The sequence below is a fragment of the Tenrec ecaudatus genome, chromosome 6, assembly GCF_050624435.1.
Source record: "Tenrec ecaudatus isolate mTenEca1 chromosome 6, mTenEca1.hap1, whole genome shotgun sequence".
Classification (NCBI taxonomy): Eukaryota; Metazoa; Chordata; class Mammalia; order Afrosoricida; family Tenrecidae; genus Tenrec; species Tenrec ecaudatus.
The window spans coordinates 31,244,809-31,253,480 of NC_134535.1; positions in this window are offsets into that span (position 1 = coordinate 31,244,809).

An 8,672-nucleotide genomic window follows, 5' to 3' on the forward strand; every position below is an offset into this window, starting at 1 on the left:
TGCTGGCTGATGCCTTCAAACTACTGACCTTGCCGTTCCAGCCCAACTCGGAGCCACTGGGGCTCCTCCCTAAAACAAGCAAACTCGCTGCCACCTAGTGGAGCGGGACTCATAGCGACCCTATGGGACAGGATAGAGCGAACGACCCCTGGGGATTTCCCAAAGGAACTCTTCACAGTAGAGAGTGATTGGTGGGTTTCAAACGGCTGACCTTGCAGTTTGGTTTATAAAAGGCTGGAAAGACAGCACGTGACCACACAGGCAGATAGGTTTGTGATCAGCTAAGGGATCAGCTAAGGCAACAGCCACCTGAGACCAGGGCATCAGCAGCCATGAGTGCGTGGGTGAGGGTCCTGTGCTTCCGGCTATGCAGACACGCATACGTGCCCAAAGTGCAGTTCTCTCCAAACAAGGTGGCCCTTCGGTATCCTAAATGGCAACAACCAACAGATAGGGTTGCAAAGTCTTGAACCAGCAATTAGCGAGCCAGCCGGAGGCCCAGCCAGAGCTGGAGAGCTTGGGGTTGGCAGGGGACTTGTTTCACTAAATCGTTTTGTGCGGACTGGACACTGGGACTGACTGGGGTTCTGGAAAGACAGTGTCAAGTCGGGGCGTGACAATAAACCCAGCTGGGCCTCACTTTGAGTCAACAGCGAGTTAGGAACAAAACCAGCCTAGGAAAGGTGAATACTCAGAAGAAAGGTACAGAGTTAATTTCAGATGAGGTCAAGTCTGGCCGCATACTCTCTGTCGTTCCGTTTCCTTTACTTCGTTTATAATTTAGGAGGTGGGCGTTTCACGGATGAACCTTTCACTGTAATTCTTTCTCAGACCCTCATTTGTCCTTTCCTTTTACTCTGATCTGCAAAGCTCATTCTTTAGGCAGCATTGCTTTTTGCTCCCTCTGGGACACGAATGTAGAGTTGAGGATTCGGAAATGTGGGTTTCTTAGCATTTTGGTGTCATGGGTAAGACTTGGAGCGGCTTGGTCCATCACTGTTAAACCCCTCAGACCAAACGCACCGCCCTCCAGTCAATTCTGACTCAAATGATCCTAGCTAGGGCCTTCCTTTCCTCATCAGCTGATGGCCTCTAAACACTCCCAAAACACAGAAGTGGAAAAAATGCAGGTCTCAGCATGGCTCCGGAAGCTCTCCCAAGGACTAAATAGCAGGAAGATGAAGGGAGAGAGAGTGTGGCCCACCTCCAGGGAGTCACTTATCTTTGCTACCCTCACATCAAGCTGTAACCTGATTTACAGGCTAAGCTCCACCCACATGTTCCTATAGGAGCCATGTTGGCACAAAACCCCAACTATCACACATTCCAAGGATGGCTTTTTATTTTTCGCTATATCTCAGTGAGGGGAAACAAATCTTATAGTAATCTGTGTCAAGACGGAGCAAACAAATCACTATCATGAGTTAATTTCAATTCATTTAATTTTATAAAAGACCAAATAACAGAGTAGACCTGCCCCATTGGGTTATCAAGACCTTAGATCTTTTTTTTAAAAAACATTTTATTAGGGGCTCATACAACTCTTATCACAATCCATACATATACATACATCAATTGTATAAAGCACATCCGCACATTCCCTGCCCCAATCATTCTCAAAGCAGTTGCTCTCCACTTATGCCCTTTGCATCAGGTCCTCTTTTTTTTTCCCCTCCCTCCCCGCTACCCCCTTCCTCATGTGCCCTTGGTAATTTATACATTGTTATTTTGTCATATCTTGCCCTATCCAGAGTCTCCCTTCCCCCCCTTCTCTGCCGTCCATCTCCCAGGGAGGAGGTCACATGTGGATCCTTGTAATCAGTTCCCCCTTTCCAACCCACTCACCCTACACTCTCCCAGCATCGCCCCTCACACCCTTGGTCCTGAAGGTATCATCCACCCTGGATTCCCTGTGCCTCCAGCCCCCATATGCACCAGTGTACAACCTCTGCCCTATCCAGTCCTGCAAGGTAGAATTCGGATCATGGTAGTTGGGGGGAGGAAGCATCCGGATCTGGGGAAAAGCTGTGTTCTTCATCGGTACTACCTCGCACCCTGACTGACGCACCTCCTCTCCTAAACCCCTCTATGAGGGGATCTCCAGTGGCCGACACTTGGGCCTTGGGTCTCCACTCTGCACTTTCCCCTTCATTCAATAGGATATACATATATATACACATACATATATATATACATACACATACATACACACACACACATATATCTTTTTTTGTTGTTGCATGATGCCTTATACCTGGTCCCTTTGGCACCTCGTGATCGCACTGGCTGGTGTGCTTCTTCCATGTGGGCTTTTTTGCTTCTGAGCTAGATGGCCACTTGTTCACCTTCAAGCCTTTAAGACCCCAGTCACTATCTCTTTTGATAGCCGGGCACCATCAGCTTTCTTCACCACATTTGCTTATGCACCCATTTGTCTTCAGCGATCCTATCATGGAGGTATGCAGCCAATGATATGATTTTTTGTTCTTTGATGCCTGATAACTGATTCCTTCAGGACCACTCAATCACACAGGCTGGTATATTCTTCCATGTGGGCTTTGTTGCTTCTGAGCTAGATGGCCGCTTGCTTATCTTCAAGCTTTTAAGACCGCAGTCACTATCTCTTTTGATAGCCGGGCACCATCAGCTTTCTTCACCACATTGACTTGTTCACCCACTTTGGCTTCAGCGGTTGTGTCGGGAGAGTGAGCATCATAGAGTTCCAATTTAATAAAAGAAAGTATTCATGCATTGAGGGAGTGTTTGAGTAGAGGCCCAAGGTCCTTCCGCCACCTTAATACTTAACCTATAAATATAGACACATAGATCTATTTCCCCATCCTCCTATATATATTTGCATGCACATGTCTTTGTCTAGACCTCCATAAATGCCCTTTGACTCCTAGCTCTTTCCTCCATCTCCCTTGACTTTCTTCCTGCCCTACTACCATGCTCGGTCCCCATCTGGGTTACAGCTATACCTCTTCTCTACAAGACCTTAGATCTTTACAGGAGTAGACAGCCTCATCTTCCTCCCTCAGAGCAACTGGCAAGTTCAAACTACTGACCTTGTGGTTAGTTAGCAGCTTTATCCACAGTCTACCACCAAAGATGCTGTTAGGTCCTGTCCAGTTGGTCCTAACTCATAGTGACCCTGTGCACAACAGAATGAAATGCCGCCTGGTTCTGAGCCAGCCTATGCCCGTTGGTGCACCCACTCTGTCAATCCATCTCCTTGAGGGCCTTCCTTTTTGTCATTGCCCTCTACCACACATGTCTCTCTCCAGGGACTGGTCTTTCATGATAACATGTCCAGACTACTGGAGACAAAGTCTCACCATCCTTGCCTCTAAGAGCATTTTGGCTGTACTGCTTCCCAGACAGATTAGTGTATTCTTTTGCTAGTTCATAGTACTTCCAGTATTCGGTATCACCATTCAAATGCATAGCTTCTTCTTCAGTCTGCTCTCTTTTCAGTTCCCAGCTTATGTCCACAAGGTGGCAATGGTGAGTCCTACTTCCACTGTTAAATTTACAAAGGGAGATCTCGCTGTAAGCACAAAACAGATTGAGGGCAATGAATGTGCTGTACACAATTGATGTGTGTATGGATTGTGATAAGAGTTGTATGAGCCCCTAATAAAGTGATTTTTAAAAAACAAAATAGAAAACCGGAACCTCCTGAAACACCACCCCACCCCCACCCCACCCCCCACAGTCTCCTGGGCCTTCTACTTTCACTCATGCCTAAAATGTCTCCACTGGGCCAAGTTTTTTAAAAGAAAGCTTGTTATTCTACCTCTTCCTTTGTTGCCCTATTGCCCGTGTTCCTCCAGCCACTCCTCCTCCACGCTGAGCCTTTATTGGCAAATCATTTCTAGCAAACCAAAAGAGGTTCTTGCTAAATTCTCTCTCTAGTTTCATCTCTTTCCATTCTGTCCCACAAATGGGGCAGAGCAACCTCATACCTGATATTCCCTCCACATACAATTCCTTCCTCTGCTCGCTCATCCCGGGGAAAAACTCCCCATTTTAATGTGACCGAAGGGAGAAAGATGAGGCTTTCGATTCCCGTAAGGATTTACACTCGTGGAAACACAGAGGGATAGTTTCACTCTGTCCTATGGAGTCCCTAGGAGTGAGTTCATTTGTTTGTGGTGGTCCAGTGCAAACAGGTACTTTCTAACTTAAAAAACAAACTCACAGCCATCGAGTTGATTCCAACTCATGGTAGGACAAAGTAGAACTAGCCCGGCGGGTTTCCTAGACTGGAACGCTAGGGAGTAGCGTCCCTTTTCTCTCTTGGTGGTTTTCAAGTGCTGACCTTGAAGTTAGCAGCCCCAGGGATAATGAGTGCCACCAAGACTCCTGTCACCCAGGCCAGACATCTTTATGCTTTGTTTTAACATGAACATCGTAAAGCATATATTTCCCATGAGCTTAGGATCAGAGACACTGCTCCTCTATCCGTCTCCAGGGGGGTCCACCCACAGGCAGATATGCTGATCTGGTGAGAAAGAAGCGATCTCAATCTTTGCCCTGACATTGGCTTTTTACGCATACTGCCGCAAAATGTAGCATGTAGTTTACTGTTGTTATATTAAGACTGTTACCCATGCTACACCATGCTTCAAGACACAATTTCATTTATTTGTCATTAGAAATATTGTCATTGTGAAATAATATTTCACAATTATAATTACATATTGTTTTTGGGATTCATCACTATGCTTTCATTATGTTCAATTTGTAACAATGAAAATAAATCCTGCATATCAGATATTTACATTATGATTCATAACAGTAGCAAAACTACAGTTATGAAGTAGCAACGAAAATACTTTGATGGTTGGAGGTCGCCACAACCTGAGGAACTGTATAAAGGGTGGAGGCATCAGGAAGGTGGAGAACCACTGCTCTACAGTCTCAGAAAATGTAAACAGGGCGGGTGAGTCACATCAGGCTCAGACTTTCATCTGATTCCTAAGCTCTTTTGTTGTTGATTGTTTCTGTTGATTGTTGTCCCAGGGATTATTTTGGGCTTGCTGATTTGATTTTCCTTTTCGTCCATTCTATTCCTTGGGTGTTTGCTACATTACCCAATTCTGTTATCTCACTGTTTGTCTTCTGGAATTCCTTCTGATTTAAGGATTTCGGTTTTTTAGTTTCTTTATCAGTATTTCCCACATCACTGGAGAGGACCTGAATGCCATTCTTCTGAATTCTGTTTCTGTGGGTTCCAAGGCCTCTTTTTCCGAGCACTCTGAGTTTGGGTCATTTTTCAGTTGTTTGTGTTTGTTTTCTTGATTTTGAGTTGATGGAGCTTCATAGTTGTTTTTGCAGCCTCGAGGTCCAGCTATTAATGGTATGTGAGCTGTGGGATTGTGTAGGGAGGTAGTTAGCTTTGTCTAGTGATGAAGGCAAGGTCTCATAGGAGCCAAAAAAGACCCAGTGGTGAAACAGAGAAAAGAGGAGAGAGATAGGTAAGTGGGGAAAAGAGAGAGAATAACAAAATTAATGATAGTAAGAAGTGGCTTCTGGATGTGCTAAAAAATACAATTGATATATGGATTGTTATAAGAGCTGTAAGAGCCTGCAATAAAAGAATCTTTTAATAATTAAAAAAATCTAAATTTACTGGATCTTAAAAAAGACACTAAAAGGGAATGTGTATTTTAAGAAGGGTAATCAAAATGAATAGGTTTCATAGAAATAAAGGTATATCACAAGGAAAAAGAGAGAAAACAGAAAGGGATAATGGGTAAATGTGCAAGGAAGATGAGGGAGAAAAGAGACAAACGACTCCATGTGGCTTGAGTGTGGGTGCTGATGCTCTGTTGCTATGGCAGCATGCGTGTGCACTCAGAGGGAAGAAGAAAAGAAAAAGCCCTTGTGTGGGTGACTGTGCCTGAATCTACAGGCCTGCCTCGGGGGAAGCATGCTCTCAGGAGCGTGGGGTTGTACCGGAAAAAGCAGTGGGAGAAAACTAGAGAAACATAATAAAAGTTTTATAGTAAAACAAATTACAAAAACTGAAGAAAATAAAATAAGCAATAAGACCGCACTGTGGATGGGGATGCCTAAGTGTCTGTTCTTTGGAGATCTTCCTGTGGTTGGGCATCTCTCTTCCCCCAGAGAAGGCCAGGTTTTTTACTAACCCATTTCAGGAGGTAGCACAGTATCAAGAACCAACAGTGCTGAAACTTTCAAGCTGTAATGAATGAAATGGTGAAAAAAAAAAAAGTCTCCAGGAATTGGCAGTCTACCAATCGAGAGGTTGCAACAAATGGGGGCAATAAAGAGCCCACTTGCCTATGACAAAACGTTTGGGAGTCAGCCACTTGGCAAGTCTCCCGAGAGATTCATATTTGTGTCTATTCAGAAGACGACATGGAATGAGAGATGTGATTGCCGACATCAGATGGATTTTAGCTGAAAGCAGAGAAAAACCAGAAGAATGCTTACCTCTGCTTAACAAGTGCTTAACGAAGTCCAATTGTATCGATAATATATAATGTCTAGATAACTGTATGGATAACATTATGAAGAATGGGGTTCCGAATACCCGATTATGCTTATACAGAACCTACATAATAAAGGAGTGATTAGAACCAAACCAGGGGGATATTGGCCAATCTCTTGCAAGAGACCCATATTTATGCCTGCTGCAAAGGACAGAAATCAAATGGAATGAGGAAATTATCAAACAGTGTCTGTGATCTCACCTGCTAGCAAACATTTGCAGGTGCTAACAATGACAGGGTTCTATAATTTGAACATTCGGTTAGGGTCAACTCTCTTTGGAATGGGTAGAACTACGGATCTTTCCCAGTCAGGTGACCAAGTAGCTGTCTTCCGCATTTCCTGGCATTCATGAGTGAGTGAGTGCTTCCCCTGCTCATCAGCTTGTTGATGCATGTCAATCATCATCCCATCAGTTCGTGGATGTCAAGGCTTCATCTCACATACTTCGGACAAACTATCAGGATCAACCAGTTTCAGGATAAGGACATCCTGTTTGGGAAAGCAGAGGGGCCGCATCAAGGAGATGGCTTGACACCATTGCCGCAGCAATGGGCTCAAGCACAGGAACCGTTGTGAGGGTGTGCAGGACAGGGTTGTGCATAAGACCACTATGGGTTGGAGCCAACTTGTTGGCACCTAACAACAAGAAGTAGCAACATTTACTGAGATTAATTTGAAGATCATTGGAGCCACACATTGACAGAGGATTGCCAAAAGTTCAAGCCGGATTCAGAAGAGGAGTGGAAGGAAAGATATCCATGTCCTCCTTTGAGCCCAACTTGAACTTATGACAGGGCGCAGGATATTCCCTCTCTGGTGCAAGGATATCCACCAGAAATGGTGTGCTGCATGGTTGTATTTCTTAACTTTACATATTCGATCTGTATGCTGAACAAATAATCTGAGAAACTGGACTGTATGAACAAGAACACAGCATCAAGATAGTTGGAAGACTCATAACAACCTGTAATATATAGATGACCCAAGCTGGCTTGCCGAAAATGAAGACAACTTGAAGCACTTATTGATGAAGATCAAGGACTACAGCCTTCAGTATGGATCACAAATGAACCTAAAGAAAACAAGACTTTGCACAATTGGTGTGTTAAACTGTGTTGATTACAGAAACATACCCAGTGACACTCAGATGTATAGGAAAGAGCTTCATATCAAGAAGTACTTGTCTATCAAGAAAACATCCCAGCCCAGTCCAGATCAGGTCCATAAGTCTCAAAGTCCAACACTAGTCCATAAATCCCTCTTCAGACTCACGCAACCACATGCAAAGTTGCACAATTCAGGACGATCACAGGCTGGTAGGTGCAAAGTTGTGTAGATCCCATGGTGGTGGCCACATCACAGGAATGTCACAGATCTTGGTGTAGCTCCAGCAGCTCTCCACATGGCTCGTCAACAGGGAGGTGAAGGCAGAAAAAGAGAGTGGCCTGCCTCCAATGAGCCATTTATTTTGGTCGTCCTCCAATCAAACTGCTACCCGATTAACAGGTTTAACTACACCCACCTGTTTCCATGGGAGCCTAGTTGGCACGAAAAACCTAACTATCACAATTGGTCTGATAAACATCACCATAAGTGGAGATGAAGTCGAATTTGTCAAGGCTATCCTTCAACTTGGATCAACAACATTAGTGGCCACAGTAACACCAATCAAGAAACTATGACCAATGAAGTGACACATTGCATTGGGAATCTACCCGCTGCTATCAAGTAGATTCTGGCTTGTATTGACCATGTAGGGCAGGGTAGAACTTCTTAGGATTTTCTAGGTTGTAAATCTTTACAGGAGCAGACAGCTTTCTCCTATGGATCAGCTCGTGGCTTTGAACTGTTGACCTTGTGGTGAGCAGCCCAAGGCAGAACCCACAGTTCCACCAGGGCTCCTCTGCATTGGGAGAATCTGCAACAGATTTCTTTAAAGTGTTAAAAAAGCTAAGGTATGACTTTGTTGGCTAAGGTCTTTTCATTTGCTTTTTACGCATGCTGAAGCTGGAGAACGAACAAGGAAGCCCTAAGAGACAATGTCACATTTGAAGTGTGGTGTGGGCAATGTGGAACATACTGTGGGCTGCCAGAAGAACAAACAAACCTGCCATGGAAGAAACACAGACAGAACGTTCCTCAGAAAC